The 25,097-nt window shown below is 40.4% G+C and overlaps 1 protein-coding gene across 1 annotated transcript in view; it reads left to right on the top strand.

The window, feature by feature from the left end:
• The first annotated feature begins 350 nt into the window (after positions 1-350).
• The window catches only part of syt2a (synaptotagmin IIa), a 100,328-nt gene continuing 75,581 nt past the window's right edge, over positions 351-25,097 (top strand). Inside the window, exon 1 of the mRNA XM_082145189.1 lies at positions 351-683. The gene's annotated coding sequence lies outside the window, so the exon portion shown is untranslated. The remainder of the gene's footprint in view (positions 684-25,097) is intronic.

The following is a 25,097-nucleotide window of genomic DNA, read 5'->3' as shown; positions in this document are numbered from 1 at the left end:
CTTCATCTACATTTTTAATAATAACAATAATAATTTTAAAATCTACATTTCATTCATCCCTCTGATATTGCACAGCCTAGCTATCCTCTCTCTCTCTCTCTCTCTCTCTCTCTCTCTCTCTCTCTCTCTCTCTCTCTCTCTCTGTGTGTGTGTTTGTGTGCGTGCATGCGTGCGTGTGTGTGTGTGTGTGTGTGTGTGTGTGTGTGTGTGTGTGTGTGTGTGTGTGTGTGTGTGTGTGTGTGTGTGAGAGAGAGAGAGAGAGAGAGAGAGAGAGAGAGAGAGAGAGAGAGAGAGAGAGAGAGAGAGAGAGAGAACACACTAGAGTGAACAGGAATAAGGCTGGATGGGCCTCATAAATTGTCTCCATCCAATTAAAGGCAAGAGCATACATTACTGTGCAGCAGCTCAGCCAATCAGGAGACACTGCTGGTAAGTACAGCAGTAAAATATTGAAGGGCTGAGTGAGCAGAGGAAATATCCTGCATGTATGTTCTCTTCTGCTTCTGCATCAACTGATCTTCAACTCTGAGTCAGTTTAGTGTGAATAACGCCGGACGTCTGAAGCCACTGTGTATTCTTTAAAGGCACCTCAAGAGAGGAGATTTCAGACAATATAGTGCTTTTCTGAGGCTTTTGGCTTGACGTCCCATTAAGTTTCTCTTTGGGACACATCTGCACGTATGGTAAGTAGCCATTTTAAAATATGTCTGCATAAAAATCCAGTTATTTACTTTGCTATTGTAAAAAATACTCAAAAAGCATTTCATTTTAAGGCATGTTATCAAATCTGCATGGGTGATTCGTTTTTGGGACTGTGCAGTTTGGACTATTGTGTAACCTCAAAATCCAGCGTTAGAACATATACCCAGTGGCGTAACTTTGTTTTTAAAAAGTGGGTGGGATGGGGGGGGGGGGGGGGGGGTTAGCATTTGCTAACACAATGCTAAATCATAAATCAGATGTATATAATAACATTACGATGTCCAGCAATTGATTTAAATAGGAGCCTACATTGGGTTTAATTTGTCGTTTAATGAGGTCTAATATATGTTGTTAGTGGCGAGAATTTTCACTTGAATAAATACACAGATCCGACTATTTTAAATGTGTATTTAAATGGTCCAGTGGCAGAACTTTTGCCAAGCGTTTCAGATGTTCTGGGTCCTGATTCGCAATTGTATTTACATTTTTTATTTTTTTTAATCAAAACCGATTATGTTTATCAGTGGTTGTATATCAGGCAGGGACACGTTTGTGTGCATTTTGTTTTGTAATTTCACCGGAACGAATAGAGAGTATCCACAACGGATTGAAGCGCGCGTCCGAGTGAAGACTGTGCGCGAGCCACAAGAGAACAGTATCCGCGCCACTGATTGCAGCGGCAACGAGCACTTTGATCACTTGATTTAAAAAACAACACATTTCAGCGCTAGATCGCCTCTTATTTAACAAACGAACTAAATGAATGCTCTGCTAGTTAACTGGAGATGTTTTTTTTATTTGTATTGGTAGCCTATTCGTGCCGTGAGATGTTTCAAAAGTGGTGGGGACAATATCGACCTTAGCAAAAAGTGGTGGGGACATGTCCCACCCAAACAACGATTTTGTGATTCATTTGATGGATAACTACCAGGTGTACTACACTATGCTTAGTTTTGACTGTATTACTAATTTACTGGCAGTAGTGTTTAAAGATCTAGCCTACTTCCATTTTATGTTAGGGTTCTTTGTACCAATATGTAATATTCAATTACAAAATAGCCTTTATTATTAAAATAATGAGAAATAAAAAAGTAAAAAAGAGTGTTAGTTACATCAATAGTTAAGATATCACCATCAACACATCAACAGCAAAAGTTATCAAATGTTAATAGATTATTTGGTCCTTTATATTAAGTGTCTTTAACTTGTATGTACTAACATTTAAATCAATCATTTGATACAAAGCACTTATTATGTACATACATGTTTTTACATTGGTCTTATATTATTATAATTGCATGTAATTACATCTGTATGTATACTGTTAACCCTTCCCTTGCACCTTAACCCACCCATAAACCTTAATGCCTTTTTATCAACTTATATGCTTTCCGGCCAGTAGAGGGCGCCATGTCTTACTATAAAACAGGACTCCCGGAGGACGACTGTCCTGCAGAGTTCAGCGCCAACCTGAATTAAACACACATGAAGCAGCAACTCAAGTCTTCAGGATTGCTAGAAACTTCCAGGCAGGTGTTCTGGAGCTAAACACTGCAGGATAGTGGCCCTCCAGGTTTTTAGTTTTGTGGCTTATATTCCATGTGTAGCCTATTAGGTTTTCAAAAATCTGACTCTATTTACACTTTTGTAAACCTCCAAAAAAGTACCTATACATACAATTCAGTTATCAGATGAAGTTAATATGACACCAACAACTTTAATTCCTTTTCACACAATTATGATTACAGGAGCAGATTATTGATTAATAAATATTTATGTTTGTGCGCAACAATGCACAATACTTGCACAATACAAAACACGTTGCATGATTTGTACATTAATACATTTTGACGTTTGCATCACAATTTTCAGATGTAGTAAACTTGCTCACCTGATACAGCATTGAAATTGTGATATGGACCGTGAAGAAGCAAGCTAAAATGGCATGGTTGCTTCAGAAAATGTGTTTTCATCTCACATTTGCTTTTACTAACACTATCAGTTATAGTTTAGGTATTAGTGTAGGACAGGTGGTACGTTATTTCATAAGGCTACATTATTTTTAACTTTTTAGCGCCGCTCGCCCGGACATTTAATTTCTGAACTGTTGTGATACATGCGACAAACAACATACATAATTACCTTAATTATAAGTATTTTGTAATTCTGACTAGCAAATAGCAAGCAGGAAGTCATGGTAAATAAAATAATCCTGTCTGAAGAATAGCATGAGAACTGTATGATGTCTGTTTCATCTCAGTGAGCTTTTAATGAGGGTTTAAGTATGCGCTGTAAGGTGAATTTAGCATTTTTTTGAGAAACATTTGGAAATTGCTTGAAAACGCTTGTGTGAATGGAGAGCCTTCTGAAACGAAAACGGCGTTTTCAAATGTAGGCTATCCGGTTTAATGTAGACGTAGCCTAAAAGACTATAGGCATGTCCTTTGAAATGTCCTGCCCTAACTTCCTGTTCCAATAGGAAACACATTACCACTGCAAATAAAACTGCTTAAATACGATACTTGAAATAATACTAATGATGTAATGGAAGTCAACAAGGCAAGAAGTTGAGTCTCATTACAGATTTTGATTAAAACGGTAAATTTGGATTTTGATTAAACGAGGTAAATTTCCCCCAACTAATCCCTGTACAATGGGCAATCGATTCATTCGGACAAGTACTGGTCTTCCTGCTGGGCTTGTTGACAAGCTGATTTATATTGGTACAGCAAAGCCTTACTGTGCGTGTTCCTACATTAGGGGAAGTGTGTAGGCCAATGTGTGTGTATTATCTGTTCAAAGTGTGTGCATATGAGGACGGGAGAGTGGTGTTGTGTAAGCAGTGTAAAGGAGAGGAAAGAGTCTATGTAGGGCAGAAGAAAGAGGGAGGAGCATGTGTCGGAGAAAGAGAGAATGGTACAGGAACATAAAAGACAGAGGGGCACTGTGGGTGAGTTTGAGCGAGAGAGGAGATGATGGAGTGGGTGTGCTGAAAGCTTCAAGCACTGCGGTATGTTGCAGCGCCCAGCCCCCATTGAAAGTGCAGCATACACACTCCAAACATTACTCTTATTCTAATGTGTATCATACTCGTGTTTTCTATGTGGTATTCATAAAGCGTTTGACCACACCCACGCGGTGCATCCAAAATACTATTCCTGTCCTCTGAGCGCATCACTCAATCTGATGCGGTGTCACAGCGAGGTCCGGGCACACAAGGTGACGTCCCCTGTCAAAATGTTCTGTGTCTCTAAATGACCGTCAAATGCTTTCACATTCTTTTGTGTTGAAGAGCTTTTAAGTCATTCATGTTTGACAGCACGGCACTAAGTAATGCCAAGGTCATGGGTTTCGAATCCCAGGGAATACAAAAACCGATCCTGAATACACTATTAACCCTTTCATGCATGAGTTATCACAGCCTCAGGTTTTTTTTTTTTTTTTTTTTTTTTTTTTTTTTTTATTCTTTAGGTTGGTTTTACTATTTTATATTTAAGTCTGATACTGTTTTGCTACTCCGGTTTTAAGGTTGCTCTTAGCTTTGCTGCTTTTATTTGTGTTTTATGTGTTATGCAGGTATTATTTTCTTATTATTTATCTGGTTGTTCTGTAAAGCACTTTGGTCAGCCTAGTGGGTGTTGTAAATGTGCTATATAAATAAAGTGAACTTGAGCTTGAACTATTCGTATTGCTGTTAAGGCATGAAAAAAAGATTTTTTTATTTTTTTTTCTCCTCACATTTTTCAAGGAGATTTGTACACTTGAGTGGACATTGTGCATTTTTGGTTTTAAGTTAAAATGTTAATATTTTTTACTTAGTACTCTGTCCAGTCATCCTACTCAGAGAGTAAAGGTAAAAGCAGTGCATTGCTTCTGTACAAACTCATTTAAATATGCTTTCAAAGGGCTATAAATGGAAAAGCAACCTTTAATGTCAATATATCTCTATTACATTAGATTATCCGACACATTAATGCATCACTTCGGATTTGAAAGATCAACAGATTCTAAACAAGTGTAGCATAAATATGTTTGTTTAGTTTTTTTTGTTATCTCACCAACTTTGTAAAATACTACCTGAATGTACAGTATGTTGTATCAACACCAGCTGTTTTGTTTGTTTGTTTTTTTGTCACTGGTGCTGAAAGTAAAAATTTAGGCAATTCGTTAATTAGCATATTTAATGGATTAGGGAAAGGGGTATTGTTGAAAGCTTGATATATCACCAAAATGTATAAAACATTTTTTTGATCCATGAGGCCTGTCAGCGCAGAAACAGTTAAAGTCACAGTTAAAAATATTATTATATCAATTTGAGAACTCCAATAAACACTTGCAGAACTGCCAAGCCATGTTTCTCAAGGTCTGTGAAACTGTAAAAGGCAGACACGTGTACAGTCGACATATTTTCCTTTTGAACTCTGTTCATATTATTTGTATTAAGATGAAACAGTCTGGCTCAGACTGCCTTGTCACAACTACGTGTTCTGACCAGATGTAACGGCACTTCGACTGTCAGGTCTGCCGCGGAGAGCGATCATCAAAAGTGCGCATTGAGGGTGCATATCGACTGCAAAGGGGGGGCGCTCTTGAGCACCCATCTGAAACCAAAAATGACACATGGGACTCCCTGTGGTCTCGTGGACTTCACGATCACACGCACAGTGTGGCAATTGTAAGTCCAAAAGACCGTAAGTCCATGTGAAGTGTGCTATTTGGGACAATGCCTGAGAAGAAACACTATCAGTCTTTAAAGTGCCCCCATTTTAAAGATTCCTAGTTTTGTTTTGAAGGTCTACAACAATAGGTTTACATGCATTACATGCATCCAAGGCCAAAAACACTTACATTTTCTCATAATATACATAAGAGCATCATCTCTTGGTATCATTCTCATGGTGTCTCAATAGGTTTGAATCTATATTACACACTACATTAAAGGTAATATCTAATAAAAAGTATAATAGGATACATTTAAGGGTGACATATAATGCCCCTTTTCACAAGATGTTATATAAATCTATGGTGTCCACAGAATGTATCTGTGGAATTTCAGCTCAAAATACCCCCCAGATAATTTATTATACCCTTTAAATGCAAATGAGCTACTGCCCCCGCCCCCGTTCAGAAGATCGCTGATCGTTTACACAAGCTTTGGATGCTCCGGCAATAACAAAACACGCAAATCTCATTCATCCAAAATCTCAGAAATAACCAGTAGCGGAGTGCAGCCTTATGGAGTGTCACATTCACGTTAGTATAGGGGCGCTTGTCTGAAGTTTAAAATCATTGGTTACCCGTAAGCCAATCACATAACATTTGGTTATGACGTGTGTTATGCGCTGGCTCAGCCGCATCTAACTTCCACTGTAAACACATGTATGATGCGAAAACAAAACCATCGAGCGAAATACCGGAGTGAACATGGCTGTGAACGACTTTTGCAGATTATGTTAGTAAATCTACGCATCCACGGTACAATCAGCGTCTACGTCACGGCTCTCAGCCCGCCCTCTGTTCGTTGATTGGCCGGCTGTTTTCAGGCCGGAGGAAAACTGAGAGATAGGTCGCCATCTCAGACTGAGTACAGAAGCGAACTGAAATTGAGCGGAAGTACGAAGTCTGACGTAGTCAGGCTACCACCGGCCATCTTTTCTTTTTCTTTTATACTGGGCCACCGGCCATCTTTTGTTTTCTTTCATACTCGGCCATCTTTTCTTTTTCTTTCATACAGGGCCACCGGCCATCTTTTGTTTTTCTTTCATACTGGGCCACCGGCCATCTTTTGTTTTTCTTTCATACTGGGCCACCGGCCATCTTTTGTTTTTCTTTCATACTGGGCCACCGGCCATCTTTTGTTTTTCTTTCATACTGGGCCACCGGCCATCTTTTCTTTCATACTCGGCCACTGGCCATCTTTTCTTTTTCTTTCATACAGGGCCACCGGCCATCTTTTCTTTTTCTTTCAATACAGGGCCACCAGCCATCTTTTCTTTTTCTTTCAATACAGGGCCACCGCCCATCTTTTCTTTTTCTTTCAATACTGGGCCACCGGCCATCTTTTCTTTTTCTTTCATACTCGGCCACTGGCCATCTTTTCTTTTTCTTTCATACAGGGCCACCGGCCATCTTTTCTTTTTATTTCAATACAGGGCCACCGGCCATCTTTTCTTTTTCTTTCAATACAGGGCCACCAGCCATGTTTTATTTTTCTTTCATACAGGGCCACCGGCCATCTTTTATTTTTCTTTCAATACAGGGCCACCGGCCATCTTTTATTTTTCTTTCAATACAGGGCCACCAGCCATCTTTTCTTTTTCTTTCAATACAGGGCCACCAGCCATCTTTTTCTTTTATACAGGGCCACCGGCCATCTTTTGTTTTTCTTTTATACAGGGCCACCGGCCATCTTTTCTTTTTCTTTTATACTGGGCCACCGGCCATCTTTTCTTTCATACTGGGTCACCGGCCATCTTTTCTTTTTCTTTCATACAGGGCCACCGGCCATCTTTTGTTTTTCTTTTATACTGGGCCACCGGACATTTTTTCTTTCATTCTGGGCCACCGGACATCTTTTCTTTTTCTTTCATACAGGGCCACCGGCCATCTTTTCTTTTTCTTTCATACTGGGCCACCGGCCATCTTTTGTTTTTCTTTCATACTGGGCCACCGGCCATCTTTTCTTTCATACTGGGCCACCGGCCATCTTTCCTTTCATACTCGGCCACTGGCCATCTTTTCTTTTTCTTTCATACAGGGCCACCGGCCATCTTTTCTTTTTCTTTCAATACAGGGCCACCGGCCATCTTTTCTTTTTCTTTCATACTGGGCCACCGGCCATCTTTTCTTTTTCTTTTATACTGGGCCACCGGCCATCTTTTCTTTTTCTTTCAATACAGGGCCACCAGCCATCTTTTCTTTTTCTTTCAATACAGGGCCACCGGCCATCTTTTCTTTTTCTTTCAATACAGGGCCACCGGCCATCTTTCCTTTTTCTTTTATACAGGGCCACCGGCCATCTTTTCTTTTTCTTTTATACTGGGCCACCGGCCATCTTTTCTTTTTCTTTTATACTGGGCCACCGGCCATCTTTTCTTTTTCTTTCATACAGGGCCACCGGCCATCTTTTCTTTTTCTTTCAATACAGGGCCACCGGCCATCTTTTCTTTTTCTTTTATACAGGGCCACCAGCCATCTTTTCTTTTTCTTTCAATACAGGGCCACCAGCCATCTTTTCTTTTTCTTTTATACAGGGCCACCGGCCATCTTTTCTTTTTCTTTTATACTGGGCCACCGGCCATCTTTTCTTTCATACTGGGTCACCGGCCATCTTTTCTTTTTCTTTCATACAGGGCCACCGGCCATCTTTTGTTTTTCTTTTATACTGGGCCACCGGACATTTTTTCTTTCATACTGGGGCACTGGCCATCTTTTCTTTTTATTTCATACTGGGCCACCTCGGCCAAATTTTTTTTTTGTTTTTTTTTTTGGACACCACCACCAGTAGTTGCATAGGGATTTACTTGAATCGTAACTGAAGAGCTTGCTGATGACCCTCTGTTCGGGTCTTATATAAGATTCAACAGCAGAGGAAGACCATATGCCCAGGATCTTGATAGCTGAAGTAGAACACCACTTTCAGCTGTAGTGGCTGCCCTGATCATGGAGGAGTGACCAGTAGAGGATGACACGGGAGTGGATTTTCACTCCTGTCCCGTCCCACTCCCATAGAAAGAAATCTTGTCCCGTCCCACTCCCAGACCAAAGTTTAAAAAATAATCCCATCCCATCCCGCTCCTGGTAAATTGACTCCCACTCCCATCCCGCTCCTGTTTAAACTGACTCCCGCTCCTGTACCGCTCCCATATATTTTTTTCTTCAATTAGTGTTTAGTTAATACATAGAATTTGATTTAATCTGCTCTCCATCCTGTTTTAGACCAGCTCCTGAGCCCCTGTTTCTAGATTTTCTCCAGAAAATGGAAGACAGCAAATAAAAGAAAAACAGTACATAGTTCACACCATGTCTACAATAGTTTAATAAACCCAAACAGCACATAAAGCTGCATTTTACTCATTTATTGTTGAGTAATCAATACATTTATAGTTTTTTTTAATTACATGTTAACGATTTTCATCAATTATGCTCTTGCATAATGAGTCCATCTTAGTTATATGTTGCTGTGTAGGAACAAAAGTGCATCTACATTTCTGGATTGAGGGTAGAACGCCTCTCCTCTATCAGTCTTCCCGCAACACTGAAGCTACGCTCAGAAGGAGTACTTGTTGCGGGGATAGCTAGCAGCCTCTTGGCAACTGGTACGAGCCCACCTGACATCTCCCGCCAGAAGTCAAGAAGACACTGGAAACGTGTCAACTTATGGTGCTTTTCCATTACCAGTACCAGCTCAACTCGACTCGACTCGGCTCGCTTTTCGTTCCGTTTTCCATTGCAGATAGTACCTCCACAATAGTACCTGGTCATCATAGCGACGCCGCAGGAAACTGCCGTGACTTAATCTTATACGCGAGACGTGCGAGACACACCCGCTACCCACACACACAGGACTATGGAGGAAATCGAGTGTATGCTGTTTTTGGATGTTTTTGTTTTTGTTTTTGCTGTTTTTTATTCAGGATACTCCGTCTGGCGCGTGCAATGATGACGCAGTGAATAGTGACAATTCTCTCTGACCAATCAGCAGTCTGTCGTGTTTTCACGTCACATTTTAGTATCGCCTCAGCTCGCTCAGAACCTCGCCGGAGGTGGTACGAAAAAAAGTACCTGGAAGCAGGTACAACTTTTACACAGTGGAAAACCAAACAAAGGCGAGTCGAGTCGAGCCGAGCCGAGCCGAGCCGAGGCGAGCTGGTACTGTGTAGTGGAAAAGTGGAAAACTCCCTCCATCACTGCTCTTTGAATTCCGGCGGGAAGCCATGACAAAAAGCACTGATGGCTTCTGGGACGGCTGGGTCGTGTAGTTATTTTTTAATTGCGTTACATTGTAGGCGTATTAAAAGGAAACTACAAAATGGTGCATTTACTTTTTTCTTTTTTTGTCGTCTTTGCTATTGGTTGATTCCCGCTCCCGTCTGCTCCCGTTAACCATTTATCCTGTACCGTCCAAATCCCGTGATTAATAGCAAAGATGACTCCCATCCTGCAGGAATCCCACGGGAATCCCGTGACCCGTGGGATTCCCGAAAAAATGTCAGCCTCTAGTGACCAGTATACTGGGAGGGACATAGACTGCAGCTTTAGAGGACAGTAGCTATATGAGTCCTGAACCATGCTTTAGAGAGAGGTGCTCCGTTAGGTAGAATAAATAGGAAGGTGATTAGTCTTTGCAATAAGACAAAGTAAAAGGCAACCGATTATTTGGGGAATTGCTAGAAGATTTAGCTATGCCTTTGCGTAGTAAGCAAGCAGAAGTAGCAGTTTTCATACAGGGCCACCGGTCATCTTTTTGATAAATTGGGATAAATTATGTCGGCTTTAGCTAACCAAGCGCCTTGACCAACTAACTTAATTAACTGAATAGTATTAATTAACTGAGTTAATGTAATAACTGAATATTTCAGAGTTGCCACACCTATAGAATTTATGCGAAATGGAGAAAAGGGGGAAGAAGCAAAAGGGCCAATGACGTATCCTTTATTAACCTTTTTGTGAGATGTAAAAGGATACCCACCCGAAACCCTTGGGACAACCCGGTTATTAAATAGACAACAATGACGGATCAGGGTGAAATGAATAGGAGTAATTGGTTGACTGTTCAGAAGTTTTTCTGAATTGGGACTCTCACGCGGGTTGCAGGTGCGTGGACAAACTGATTTCGGATGCGGATCCTTGCAAACACTGCAGATGTGAGCAAATTTACAATTAGGATGTGAACAAACAGACTCATTAAAGGAAAAACATAGAGGAACACCGTTGTATTCTGCAACAGGGCGACCTCTGCTGTTTGGGGAGATTCTTACATTTTCAGCACCAGGGACAGCGGGCATGGCTAGCGAATGCTTTAGGGCAAAATGTAAGGCAAATGACCATGAGCACTACAAATAGCACAAGCCAAAGTTTTTTTGGCTGCCGAAATGACGGACGAGCAGTTCAGTGTCGGTAACTGACCAGTCTAATCTTGAGTTATAAAGTGTAATGAAGGAAGCAGATTTCGCCCAGAATGACTTGTGGTATTCATACAATAAAGTGCCCCTGTATCTTTGGTTGAAGTCCGCTAACATAGCTAGATAGAGATCTAACTCTTCCCTTCTTTCTGGATAAACCTGGCACAAAATTTCTCTGTAAATGCTAAAAGCAATTACAAATTCACCAAACGTAAGATTGCGTTGCAAACGGGGATCGGAAGTTTTGAGTAGGACTGCCACGTCGCCACAGTCCACCATTTCCCTGTCAGCTGCAGGCGGAGGTCCTTACCTTGGACGATGTTAGCTCTTAGATGGGGAGACACCGTTACAGCAGCGGGTGAAACAAAACGCCTACCGAAAACTTGAGCTGGAGCTGCTTGTGGAGAGATTGAAGTTTGAAGAAGTCGGTCGAGCAGGAACAACTTGAAATGGCGACTGAACCATATATGAAGGAGCCGGCAGAGTATGTCGAAGGCACACTCGGGGATCACTTAATCCGAAATGAGGAGGAGGGAACTTTGGAATGGCTGAAAAGTTTGTGGCAGAATTTGAACTGAGGTTAGTGAAGGAATGTTCAAAATTCGGCATTTTTAATTCTAATCCGTTAACCGTTTGAGAGAGGCTTTGAACTGCAGAGATTATGATTCATGTTGGTGGAGAAGTCAATCCGCGGAGAAGATGACACTTGTGCAGGCAGCGAGGCTCTTTTTGCTGGACGAGGTGAGGATAATTTTGCAGTCCTCTTCCTGCTGGCTTGTTTTGGCTGGGATGACGATGTTGAGGCTTTTGGTGTCGAAGAATTAAAAACGGGTGGATTTCATGCAGATAAGGGACAGTAATATTATAATAAGATCCCCCTCCGACGTCAGAAGGGGGGCGAAATCTGATCGGCTTATTTTTTTACTTGCTTGCAGAGAAAGGCTTACCGAAATAAAGTTACTGGGTTGTCACTTTTCACATTTTCTGGGTTGGTTTTCAGTTTTTTTTCTGGGTTGCACCGGGGACCCGATTATATCACTTAAACACGGAAAAAGTCAGATTTTCATGATATGTCCCCTTTAAGTCCTCCAGCGTCTTCTCTAATACGCAAATTTGTATGCCCATCTTATAGACTATCCTATATTATTTGTGGCATTCCAGTCGTATAAAGATAACCTTTATAATCTTGTATAATCAAACCTAACAGGGACAACAATTTGGAATAACTGCATGATTCACTGCCAGGTTTATTGATGAACAGCTGCTGTGAATTGCTGAAATAAGACAGTGCAGTTACGGTCTGAGCCCACAAGGGTTAAATGCTCTTGTCCAGGCATTAGCCGGAGAGAATGCAGTAGTTTCCCTTCATGATGCTTCCTGCATGTCAGTGCTTGAAGCTTTATCTGTGTGTGTGTTTTCAGACGAGCTTGAATTGCACCCTTATTTCTTGTCATGGTGCTGTAAGAAGAGCGGAGAATTAAGGGAGGGAGTGAGAGGGAGGGGGGAAGAATTTAATCAAATTTAGACCTCCAAGAATAGAGGCGGTAAGAATAGAGAAGAGAAAGAGGGAAAGAGGAGGAGGAGGAGAGAGAGGAACATGGAGTTGTTGCAGGACAAACTGCAGGCACCACTGAAAATGCTGCAGTGAGCTGCATAATTAATCCAAAGGGAAGGCAGAGAGGAGGAGTCAGGGGCGGAGCTTAGAGCAAGCATGATTGAGCGTTACCGTGCTCCTCTCGTGCTTCGCTATTACTGTATTCCCTTTGTACTTTAGGCTTATCACGTTTTGTTCCTCTGTGATATGGGGGGATGTTACAGACAGAGGAGGGCATCGCAGCTTATCTGCCATCAATTCATATTTAAGCGATGACAGTATTCTCAAAGAGTACACACTGTCCTCTGCATGTCTGTGGCGATGCATCATGTTGTGCATCCCAAATAATTCAGATTCTGCCAATCCGGCTGAATGGATGTGTTCATTTAGCCATAAATAAAATGGCTGTTTACTGTAAAGGAGTGCACAGTGAGTGAACACAGCAGTGCCTAGAGAGAATCTTAAAAGCAGTCCTCCTTTGCTGTGAAAGAAAGAAAGGTTTTCAAGGTCAAGGCTATCTCATATGTGCTGATTTTTTTTCCCCTTCTTATAATTCCAGCTTTAAATTATCACATGAACCTGCAGTGGAGCACAGTAATAGGACTCTGGCATTTGCACATCCTAAAAGTCATGCAGAGGGAAGTGACTGAATTATTATGGTTTTTAAGAGAAATAAATGTTAAAATGAGGTACATTAATACACGTAGAAAGGATTGTTGCAAATAGTGCTAGCAAAAAGGAAACCTTTTACCATGTAGTATAAATTAAACAATAATTCATAAGACAATTTGGTAACATTTTATTTTACAGTGTCCTTGCTACACGTTACATAAACTTACTATAGTAATAACAGTAAATTATGCATAATTACTTGCAACTAACCTTAAAACAAACCCTATTACTAACTGTAATTGGTATACTGGTAACAGAGTCCTGCAACGGGTCGGGTACCCGGGCGGATAATGAACTCCTTGCGGGTGGGTAGCGGATGAAAAATATGTGCGATATTTCATATGTCTAAATTACCAGCATTACACATACGCAAATACAGTATATGTAAACCTGTAAATGTCTGTAGCACAACCATGGTGGACGAGGAAGCTGGGTCCTCATTTGTAAAACACTACTGTATGTGTTTTAGTAAAAATATTATTGTTTGCCGTAACCCGACCGACCCTGTCAATTTAGGACCGACCCAATTATATTTTTTTCCTCCCCTTTTAGGCCCTGTCCACACGGAGACGCGTTTCGCTGTATACGTATACATTTTTTATCGTATTGGTGTTTCGTCCACACGGATCCGGCGTTTTCGGAGACTGAAACCGCTATTTTTTGAAACCGGGTCCCAAGGTGGATAAATCTGAAAACGCCGCCCTTGCGTTTTCGTGTGTACGGCCAATCCGTATATTTTGCGAAACGATGATGTCATCACACCAAGTGTCAACTAGTCAGACACCGTTAAGTCACAGCAACTACATGTATGGTTTTTCATATTGTTCAACAAAGCTCTTGATTAAAAAAGAAAAAAGAAAAAAAGAAGCTACTGTGCCTAATATTATTGTTGTATACAGCGCGCAAGGTTTATGCGCGAGCTCCAAGTCTTCTTCTCCATTTTTAGTGTATGTCTGAGGCAGAATTACAGCGCCACATACTGGTCTGGCATGTATACTACATCGTTTTGAGTCGGTTTCAGTGGTTTCGTGTGTACGCAGATATTTCTTGAGACGACGCCGTGTTTACGGAAAAAAAATTTTGAACGGAAAAAAATATATCGGATAGGGAAAGCTCTGGCTTCGTGTGGATGTGGCCTTAGTCCGACCAAGTTGCGACATTAAATTTCTTTGTCCTGTAGGCTAATAGGCCTATGTGTTGTAGCCCAGTCATTAAAAAACGATTTAGGCCACATCCACACGAAGCCAGAGCTTTCCCTATCCGATATTTTTTTTTCCCGTTCAAAAAAAAAATTCCGGAAACACGGCGTCGTCTCAAGAAATATCTGCGTACACACGAAACCACTGAAACCGACTCAAAACGATGTAGTATACATGCCAGACCAGTATGTGGCGCTGTAATTCTGCCTCAGACATACACCAAAAACGGAGAAGAAGACTTGGAGCTCGCGCATAAACCTTGCGCGCTATATACAACAATAATATTAGGCACAGTAGCTTATTTTTTTCTTTTTTCTTTTTTAATCAAGAGCTTTGTTGAACAATATGAAAAACCATAAATGTAGTTGCTGTGACTTAACGGTGTCTGACTAGTTGACACTTGGTGTGATGACATCATCGTTTCGCAAAATATACGGATTGGCCGTATACACGAAAACGCAAGGGCGGCGTTTTCAGATTTATCCACCTTGGGACCCGGTTTAAAAAAATAGCGGTTTCAGTCTCCGAAAACGCCAGATCCGTGTGGACGAAACACCAATACGATAAAAAATGTATACGTATACAGCGAAACGCGTCTCCGTGTGGACAGGGCCTTAGTTTCATATTCATGTTTAAATAAAATAATATACTTTTTTATTTTTATTTCATGTTGATTATATGAAAAGTGAAAAGCATGAATAAGATAAGATGATCCCGAATATGGGAATATCGTGAGACAAATGGAGTGGGCAGACATGATTTTGACCACTTCATTAAGTTTGTTAAGCCTTTCTTTAAAGTGAATTTCGTTTTGTATTAATTGTATCTTAATTTTAATCAATGTTTCATCTACCAAATTCATGGATTTAATAAATAAGAATATAGCAGGCAGGCAATATAATCAGGACACGGCCGGAGGCGCCCGCGCGTGAACTGATCGTCTCTTAAATGAACCGAAACTCATCGTATAAGCTACTTGCCTCACAGACCCGAGAAATAGAAAGCATGAAATGTGTACTTTTAAACAAAACAATTCAAAACGAAAGAAAACAGACTGTTCTCTGCTCATAATCCGTATGAAATGTGCATTTCTCTCTGGCGCGTTCACTACTGTGAAGATTGTGAGTCAGCATCGTCATCTTTGACACAGAAAACACTTGCTTATTAATAAACAATTGAAATGTCTCATTGATATATTTGACAGGCCTATTAATAATCATTACTTTTCCCAGTTCTTTGTGACAGCTTTTAGGTGCGTTATTGGCAGCACCCTTATGTTACATGAACGCGTCACCTGTGTGGTTTATCGCGGGCACGGGTCGGGTAACGGGCCAAATATTAACGGGTCTGGGCGGGTGCGGATTTAATTTTGATATTATCACGGGTGACGGGTCGGATCTGGTGCTGAACTTTGCGGGTACGGGCGGGGGCGGGTCTCCAAAAATGGACACGTGCAGGACTCTGACTGGTAATACAAACTGTTGGACTTAATTTATTTAGCTGATGAGATGACATATATATACAGTATATATATATATATATATATATATATATATATATATATATATTTGTCATCTCATCAGCTAATTATAAAGAAATTATAAAGAAATATAAACATTACAAATTTACATTTTCATTACATTAAATTTTTACTTCACTTATTTCGCCGATATAACCGTACAGCATGGAGTTGGCCATGGGTTCGATTCCCATGGAATGCTTGAACCAATAAATTTATGCTATATCTTGAATAAAATGTAAATTGCTTTGGATAAAAGTGTTTATGCCAAATGCATAAACATAAAATGAATGCAAATTAAAATGACCCTTTAAAGGTGAATTCAGTAGTTCTTTAGCTAGAGTTGGCATCAATGTTCTTAGTGTAGTTTAAAAGCAGGGTAGGCGATTTTTTTTATTTAAATTTTTTTATGCTGGTTGAAAGTCTCTTCACATCCTGATAGCAATCACAAAGTTAGGTCCAATCATTTAATACGGTCTGAATGCAATGATACGATGCTCTACCTGCCTGTTAACGTATGCATTTCTATAAACACTTGCTCGAGCTGACATCACACGTCATCAGTGTGTTTCATGCTCTGCAGAGTTAGACAGACGTCAGTCACCGAGCGCCGCAACCGAAACAGCAGACATCTTTTACAGTTCCTCCTGAACCAAAACAACGAGCTTATGCTGTTTTCACGCCATAACTACTGTAATTTGAACGATATGGAAACCAGTGACGTTAAACTCGGAGCAGTTCGTGACACAAATGTATGCGTTTCAATGGTAACACTATCAACGCCGAAATAAATCTGCAGCAGTCAGGTGGTACAGGTCAGTGCTCTTTAAGTTTTTTATGTTGATTATTATTGTAATGTTATGTGCTTTGAGACATGAGGTAGTTTAACGGCGTCTCTCGTGACACTTTTGTTTGCTCCCTGCTGTACGCCTTCATATGTTTTGAAGGAGGCGTGGCTTTGAAGACGTTTTGAAGGGAGGGAGGGATGAGGCTGAGAGGCTAGCAATAGCGAGCTAGCTTTTAAGCATAAGTTTAAAGCTAGCTCGCTATTGCTAGCCTCTTAGAAAATTGCCTACCCTACATTTAGTACCGATACCACAATGGTGTTAGATGCTGCGCTGCTATCTATAGACGAGGTTCAGCTCTATCATCCCTGAGTTTTATGTAAATTACACTCATACTAGTGAGTTTTAGAGAGTGGTACACAGTAACAACAATTAATTCCCTTACCTGGCCAACAAAAAAGAAGCAGCTGAGCAACTTGAGCATTACCAGGGATTTTCTCTCCCATCAAATCTTTCAACTTTATGTATGCCGTAGCATTGTTTATGCTTGTTTATAAGTACAGTCTTCATCTTCATTTTAAAAAGACTGAACCAGACTTGAACATGAAGTGGCTACAGAAGAACCACAGCTCATTGCATCTGAACACAAGATACTTCTGAAGTATTTGATCATCACAAGTTTCAGCTGCTATTTGAGAGGTGCCTGGTGCTAAATCGCTACTTGCATAGAAATTTCACCCTGACTTTCATGTTGGATGTATGCATACTGTAAATGCAGAAACATTAATGCAAATTTGTACATGGATGTGTGAAATTGAAAAAAAAAAAGTAGCTTTTTAACTTTATATTTCTGTGCTGTTAACAATCGCACAGAAAGTCCTATATCATTAATAATACATAGGTTCATAGTAGCCTCCCGGTAACAGACCTTCATATACTGCGCTTTAAAAATTATTTAGGTTTAGAAATTGAACATTTGGACTGAGGGCGCCACAGAGGTGCATTAAAGTCAAGACTTTGAGGTTTCTCTGCTGTAGTAAATTGTGCTGCACGTCCACCATCTGCCGGAGAATGGACGTGTGAGGCAGGAGAGCGCGGAGGAATCATTGATCAAAGCTGCTGTTTACTTCTAGTGTAGAGCAAGAGCAAACCTACAAAAGAGAAAGAGAGAGAGAGAGAGAGAGAGAGAGAGAGACAGACTGGCCACTGAAGACATGAATGCCAAATGAGGCCTGAACACAGAGCTGTCCTGCCCTTTCAACACTGTAAACACGTCAACACTGCCGTGAAAACAACACCTATATGTTAAGTATGTCTACAGACCACAATATTGTGGAAATCTGGGCATGAGGTCATTTCACTTGAGGCAATATGCAATCAAATCCCAACGCCCTAGTAATACCCCTTGCAACTGCACAGCAACACCCTGTAAACACATTAGCATTGTGGTGGTGTGTTTTGAACAGGCAAATAGAAAATGTACAACAACATAAAAAAGAATTATGAAATGTTTACAGAACCATTAAAAAACACCCAAATGCAAAGGCATTGATATGACAAATTGAATATGGAAAGACTGCACATTGTCTGGCATCATTTGCTTCTTATATGACTAATAGAGCGAGAAAGTGTTCTTTCAGCAGAGAAATAATAAATTGAGAAGTTATTGGAAAAATAATTTCCCCTTTAAAGGCTGTTTTTGCATTGGCATCAGCAACATTATCTCATAAGTCATATTAAATCGAATTTCTGCAGAAGTGGAGTGTACGATTCTTTTAGGGAGCACAACATAAATAAATGTCACAGAAATCACTGGTGGCTCCAGTTAACACTCAGATAAACATAAACATGGGGATGTTATAGAATATATTAAGTCTTCTTACTAGCATTATACTATAAATTACAGTCGTATATGTGGAATGTCATAAACTACTAGTCTAACTGGAAAATCAGCTGACAAGTAACACATTTAACACAAGCAGCACTAAACAATGTATGTCATTTGTGTATCCACCCATTTGAGGCGCTATCCACGTTCTCCCTGAAGGGCTGGAGTCATTTGTAGACTTTAAAGCTCACAGCAGTTCACCTCGGGAGGCTGATACCTCCACAATTACCACATGGCTGCTAACTGAGAATCGATTAGCCCTGTCCTCTCCTTTCCTGGCCTTGAGTGATTGTTGATTCAACTCCAAGATTATAGAGCCATGTGTAATTTGGTGATAAACATTCACACCTTTGAAATGTGTGTGTGTGTGGGGGGGGGGGGGGGGGGGGGGGGGGTCTGATAGTCCTCTCTATTCCCTATTAGTGAATTGACTTCTCAAACAAGGACAAATGAAGGGCGGGACTTGTTTTGTCCATGTGCAATTGATTGGATGGTTGTGGTTTGCTATTGGTGGATCTCATGTGAGTGACAGGTTGCCCCGCCCTCATGCCAGTAAACACATAAGAGAAGAGAAGAGAAGAGAAGAGAAGAGAAGAGAAGAGAAGAGAAGAGAAGAGAAGAGAAGAGAAGAGAAGAGAAGAGATGTCGCTGCAAGAGAGAGGGCAAGATGTTTAAAGATTATGACGGGACATGCATTTTTTAAAATAATAATAATGATGTAAGTAATATAGGCCTCCCAGTAGACCACAACTAGTCATGATGGTGTCACTAGAAAATAATCCAAGCAACTGGCAAAACAACAGTACAAATGACTTGATACAAACACATAGTAAAAATGTCATATTGTAGTATGTTTAAAGAAAAATATGTTTGACTAATACCAACAAAATGAAAGATCAAAAGGATAAACAATACAGTTCCCATCGAGAGAATCTCTATGCTGCTGACGCTATGGGGACGCACCCTCGCGTAACCCGGTGACTGAGGCATGTGTTCAAACACATACCAATGACTGACGCAGTGTGATGACCTCGCAAAGTATTGCCCTTGCATACAAGAAGGGTGCCTAAGAGCATGTCATCAGCTTCTTTGTCTTCAGAAAGACATTTGGTTGTGTGTTGTGTAAACAGCAGTGTGTGTAAAGAAATAAAGAAAAATAGAAGGGAAGCAGAATATGGCGAGCAGACTTCAAACACTGCATTCCTCCATGCCCTGTTTTTTTTTTAAAGCCTGGCGATGGTCACGAGCTGTGTGTTATTTTACTCTGGGAGTGGAGCAGATCCCGTTCAGCTCTCGATGGGCCTGAATGCATTCACTGTGATGATTTTCCATTGAGGAAACTCCACTCCTGAGCCCCGAGACTCAAGCCAAGGGTTTGCTGTGGCTGCGCGTAGTCTGCGATCGTGGGAAACTCAGACAGACCTACTAGAAGACCGTGAGGGAGTTCCCCTCACCTTTCCCTTTGACTCCATTGTCCTTGTTCCAGAAGCGGAAGCCCACTCATTTGCTTCTTCTGGAGGACTCATTGCTCGCCTATGATTCTAATGGAATAGACGTGGTGTCAGTAGAGACGTATGGATCTGTTTCCTGCTCCATGCTGCATAATTCTGAATACGGTGAGCTAGTAGAGCTTAAATAAGCTTAACAGCCCAGCTAAGCTTGAACAGATCCGGCTCGAAACGCGAGGCTGCAGAAGGTCGTTTAGATAAACTATGTCTGAAGAGTCATAGGTGTTCAGCTCTGGTGAGCCTTCCTTTTCTCCCAGACCTGCACACTGTTGTGTCTGGTTCATGGAGACATCCATACTCCTCTCGCATGGTTAATTCGGCTTCAAATTATAGGAATGCAGAGGGGTTGCGCGAGCAGGATTATGGGAGGATGCATCAGGTGGAAATAAATGTAGGGTATCACCTTTCCTCGGGTACATCCTCTTTGCTGAAGGCTCCCGTTTTGCCCTCTAAATCATGTCAGACGACATTGAGGTTGGTGGGCATAGTGTATGCGGCGGCTGGGAAAACTGATGGGTCATGGGCTCAGCTGAAGCTTTGTCCATTTACTGGTAGCACTGCTCTAAGGGGTCTAGATTCCTTTTTTGAGCATTGTGGCTTCAGGACCTTCCCAACACTGTTATGGGAGCAATGTGTTGCAAGGGTAGCGCTTGCCCGCTGACACTTTAACCCCTTAACTGCCCCCCCACCCCCCAAATAAATGACATACCCAAAATAAAAAGGTTGCTGCTCAGAAGTCATTCTGAATAGACACATAAACATAACCAACATATATTTAAAAAGCCAACACTTACAGTTCAAGACTGTTATTAATATGGAGACAAACAAAATCATCAATAGAGCTGCTGGGGATGCTGCTGACATCTTGTCCCATGATGTTAGTTCTGAGGGGGTCAATAGCGAGTCCAAACTCACTGCAAGCATGTGTGAAGCAGTTGATGGGGCGCTTTAATGTTTTTTTTAACGTGCTGTCAGGGCAGCATCGTCTTCAAATAGCATTTCCCTGACTAATACTTTTCATACTTTGGTCTTAGCTCTGAGAAATGCGAGGTTGAATAAATTCTCATCGCTTCTGGTGTGAATGTGTACACCATCCTCTGACTGATTGAAGGCATTAGACAGCAACCAAGAGAAGACTTGGGACTTCAAGTCCCAAGACTGTTCAGAAGACTGTTCCTCAGTAGTATTGGGCATTTTCGGAGCAAACTAAATATTACTAACTGCACCTTGTACCAAAATAGTCTATTTTCTTTTGTAAATAATTCTCATTTATTTATTTAAAAGAAACATCCTGCAAAAAAGGATCCTGTCGCATATTCAAAATCCTGAAGGGCCAAAGGTTAATACTCATTGCCAGTTTGTCATACTGCATTACTTTCACTGTTTGCCTCTGGGAAAGATTATAATAATTTGCATTTAAGGATGGAAAGACAGTGCATGTGCATATGCACAAGATGAAAACTGAATCTATTTTAGAGTATTAAGTTTCAGTACACTTACAGTGATCCCTGTACTTTAAGATGAATAACCCAAGTAAAAGTGACTACATTCAAACCTGTATGACACATTCTTTTGCAGAACACAAAAGATATCTCATCATTTCGATTTGAATAAATCATGACAGAATATTTATTTTTGGGTGAAGTATCCATTTAATGCAACCTTCTTTGTGCAGTTTGTATGCCAAACAGACAAGATAAGAGTTATTTAATCATTTAGATTAATTGAATAGTGATGACAAATTTGTATTTTGAAATCTCGGATATGTAATTTCAAACAGCATGTCACAGCACAGTAGTATTTGCAGGACATTCATATTGAGCCACAGAGAGTTGCAATTAATCAGCAGCTGAGTGAACATTATTTTCAGGCGTGACTGTTTAGAGCTGTAAAGGGAGCTGGTGATGGATGACTTTGGTTCTCCATACAAGCAGCATTGTCCAAGAGAACAGCTGGGGGAGAGCCAGTCACCGTCCAATAGATTTATCACCACACTCTTTAGGAAAAGTGGGGTTTTCTTCATAGAAACAGATAATCAAATCCAAAAGAGAAGAGAAGTGAACCACAGAATTATGAATCTGGAACATTTCAGGCCTTCGGGTCAGATATCTATGCAATAGTCTCAGCACCCCAATAAACCCCCCATGGACTGTTCACAGAACTGATGCAAATTGCACACAAAAATAGTAAGAGCTCACAAAAAACAGCATGCTCAAATCTGATCGGCTGGCCTTGTGTGATTTAATGGAGTCAGGGTGCCCAAGTTTTATCAGTCATTACATAAAAAGGCAACTTATTTAGATTACTTTTAGAAATCATATTTACAAGGGCACAATTAGAGTTGAATTAAACAGTATGTGATATGCCGTTATGTTGTTATTATTTGCTTCATAATGATCTTGGTAACACTTTATTTCAGGGTTCAATTCTCACTATTAACTAGTTGCCTATTAGCATGCATATTACTAGGATATTGACTGTTTATTAGTACTTAAAGGAGCCGTATGTAAGATTGTGGCCAAAACTGGTACTGCAATCACTTTCAAATGACTGTAGAGCGGTGTATCCCCTCCCCCTCCCCCTCCCCCTCCCCCCCTGACTCGAGGTTGCCAGATAGGCTGCAGGATCCAGCAGGAGCGTAGGCTGCTACGTAGCTGTGGTAACTAGAGCAGAGCTGGCAACCCTGATGCCGAAACACTACTGACTTCGTGATTGGTAGATAGGTGGAGGGTGGAGCTTCAGGCCAAAACACAACATGACAACATCAACATCAGTTGAGGGCTGCAACTTCTCTTTTAAAATGACAATATCCTGGCCGGACTACTGTTGTCAGTGACATAAGTATTTGAAATGAACATGATTTCTTAATGTCTAGTGACATATCAGGGCCATTTTATGATTAAATGAAATACATTTCTTACATACAGCTCCTTTAAAAAGCACATATTAATGCCTTATTCTACGTGACCATATTCTACATCCTTTAATCCACCCAATACCTACACTTAAACACTACAAAAACTACCTTACTAACTATTAATAAACAGTAAATTAGGAGTTTATTTAGGCAAAAGTTCTAGTTAATAGTTAATATGTGTTCCCCATACTGAAGTATTACCATGATATTTTAGGCTGGCAGCCCTTAAAATGGTACATTTGTAGTGTTAATGTTTATGTTATTAATGTTATTCACATAAAGAGGACATATTCAACAGTATTATTGATTAGACTGCACTGACATTATTGGATGAAAACTGAACTCGGACGATGAAATCACTGTTTTCTGCAGAACTGCTTTATAGATGAAATTAACCATTTTTAATATTTGATGATCTTTATAATGGAACTGAATAGACACTGAAATGACTCCAGCTGAGCAATGACACTATTTTCTTTTAGAGCTGCTGTACAGACGAAATAAACTTCTTTGCATTGTTGAATCATTTTCCTGTCAACACTGCAAAGCTGCTTTGAAACAATCTGTATTGTATAAAGCGCTATATAAATAAACGTGACATGGCTTGGCTAGACTTGACAGAACTTTTAGTTAATTAAGTGAGTCAGCTGTTCATTTAGTAACAACTCTGATGGTGTTCATGCAGACAGTTAAGGTTTCATCAAATTGAGTCAAGCTGGTAGCTTGTGAGTGTTTTTGGACGATTTTGTTTGTATTCTGTGGTCAATAAGATAAAATGTTTTCTACAAATTCTTTGGAGTAACTGTAATCTGAATGTGCGTCATTGAAAACATAACAATGGCTGGATACAATTACTGTATTTTTGTATTATGAAAATGTATTGCATTACAAGGGTAGTACATGAGAAGCCTCTTGTGTCACTTACACACCACTTCACCCCATCCAGGCCCATAAATTGTCTTCTTTGCAGATTACATCTAGACATTCTGATGTTTAATGTGCATGTCAACTGACTCCGTCTTCTGCCCCGCTCTTCTCCACAGCTCTTTCATGGTGATTTGGTCATACCAGTTGATGAATATTTATAAAGGCCTGTGGATGAACTGGAGGTTTCACAGATATACAGGTGTACAGATATGATGCTAGTGAAACATATATACCATTTGCTCTTTTCTGATACTGCTGGTGGGTTCAGCAGTAGGCGATGACTGAGGTGTTCTGTTCATTTCACGCTGACTTTCACTCACTGCTGAATGTGTTCTCCAGCTTTAGGAAATGCTGAATGTCTCCTCGAATGATATAGTTGTGATTGGAGTGGCTGATACTTGTGACCTTAGCTGCTGCTTATTATATTTTTTGCCATCCTATTGTGACAGGAATGTGACATTCTCCTCAAGTCAATGACTTTCCAACTGTTGCTTAGTGCCCACTCTGTCTTGCTGCTGTCGGTCATTGTCGCCTTAATTCAGTTTATAAGCAGGAAACATAATAATGACAACTAAAACACATCTAAGCAAAATTTACTTCTAATATGATTAATCTATAGCTACTCTATATATATATTTAGTTGATTTACTATACAGATTATATTCTATTTTCATCATATCAAAAACTCCCCCACTATACTATATTACATTACAAAGCAGTTTTTTTAAATTGTAATAATATTTCACAATATTACAGTTTTTACTGCTTTTTTAAACAAATGAATGTTAATAAAGTTGCTTGTCTATGTTGTAATGTTATAATTAAAATTAAAATTCTTCCTTGTGACACTTCACATTTGATAGTTTTTAGTTTTTGTTGTTATGTACATTAGGGTTTTATGTTACATCTTGTGTTCTTAAATGAATGGTTATTGCATTATTTTAGAGTCAACTTTGATTCATCATGTGGTTCCCTTTCAAAAGGGAACGAGACACTGCGTCGATGACGCTATTGGGGAACGCCCTTCACATGAACTGGTGTCTGAAAAACTATCCAGTCACGGCAATCGAAATTGACCGGCGACAGCCTATGATGTCACTGCTAGTGCGACCCGGATGTGTAAAAGGGCGCCTTCAGAACATGTCATCCTCTTTTCGTCTTCAGGGACTGTTTTGTCTGATTTGCAATCACCTGAAAAAGATAAGAACAATTATGGCAAATGATAAGCATTTTAAGAAGTGTGTGGATCCGTGTCTAAAATA

The sequence above is a fragment of the Leuciscus leuciscus genome (genome assembly GCF_965113295.1).
Source record: "Leuciscus leuciscus genome assembly, chromosome: 18".
NCBI classification, from domain to species: domain Eukaryota; kingdom Metazoa; phylum Chordata; class Actinopteri; order Cypriniformes; family Leuciscidae; genus Leuciscus; species Leuciscus leuciscus.
Note: the sequence above shows the minus strand (reverse complement) of the source record. Positions and strands in the feature narration are given on the sequence as shown.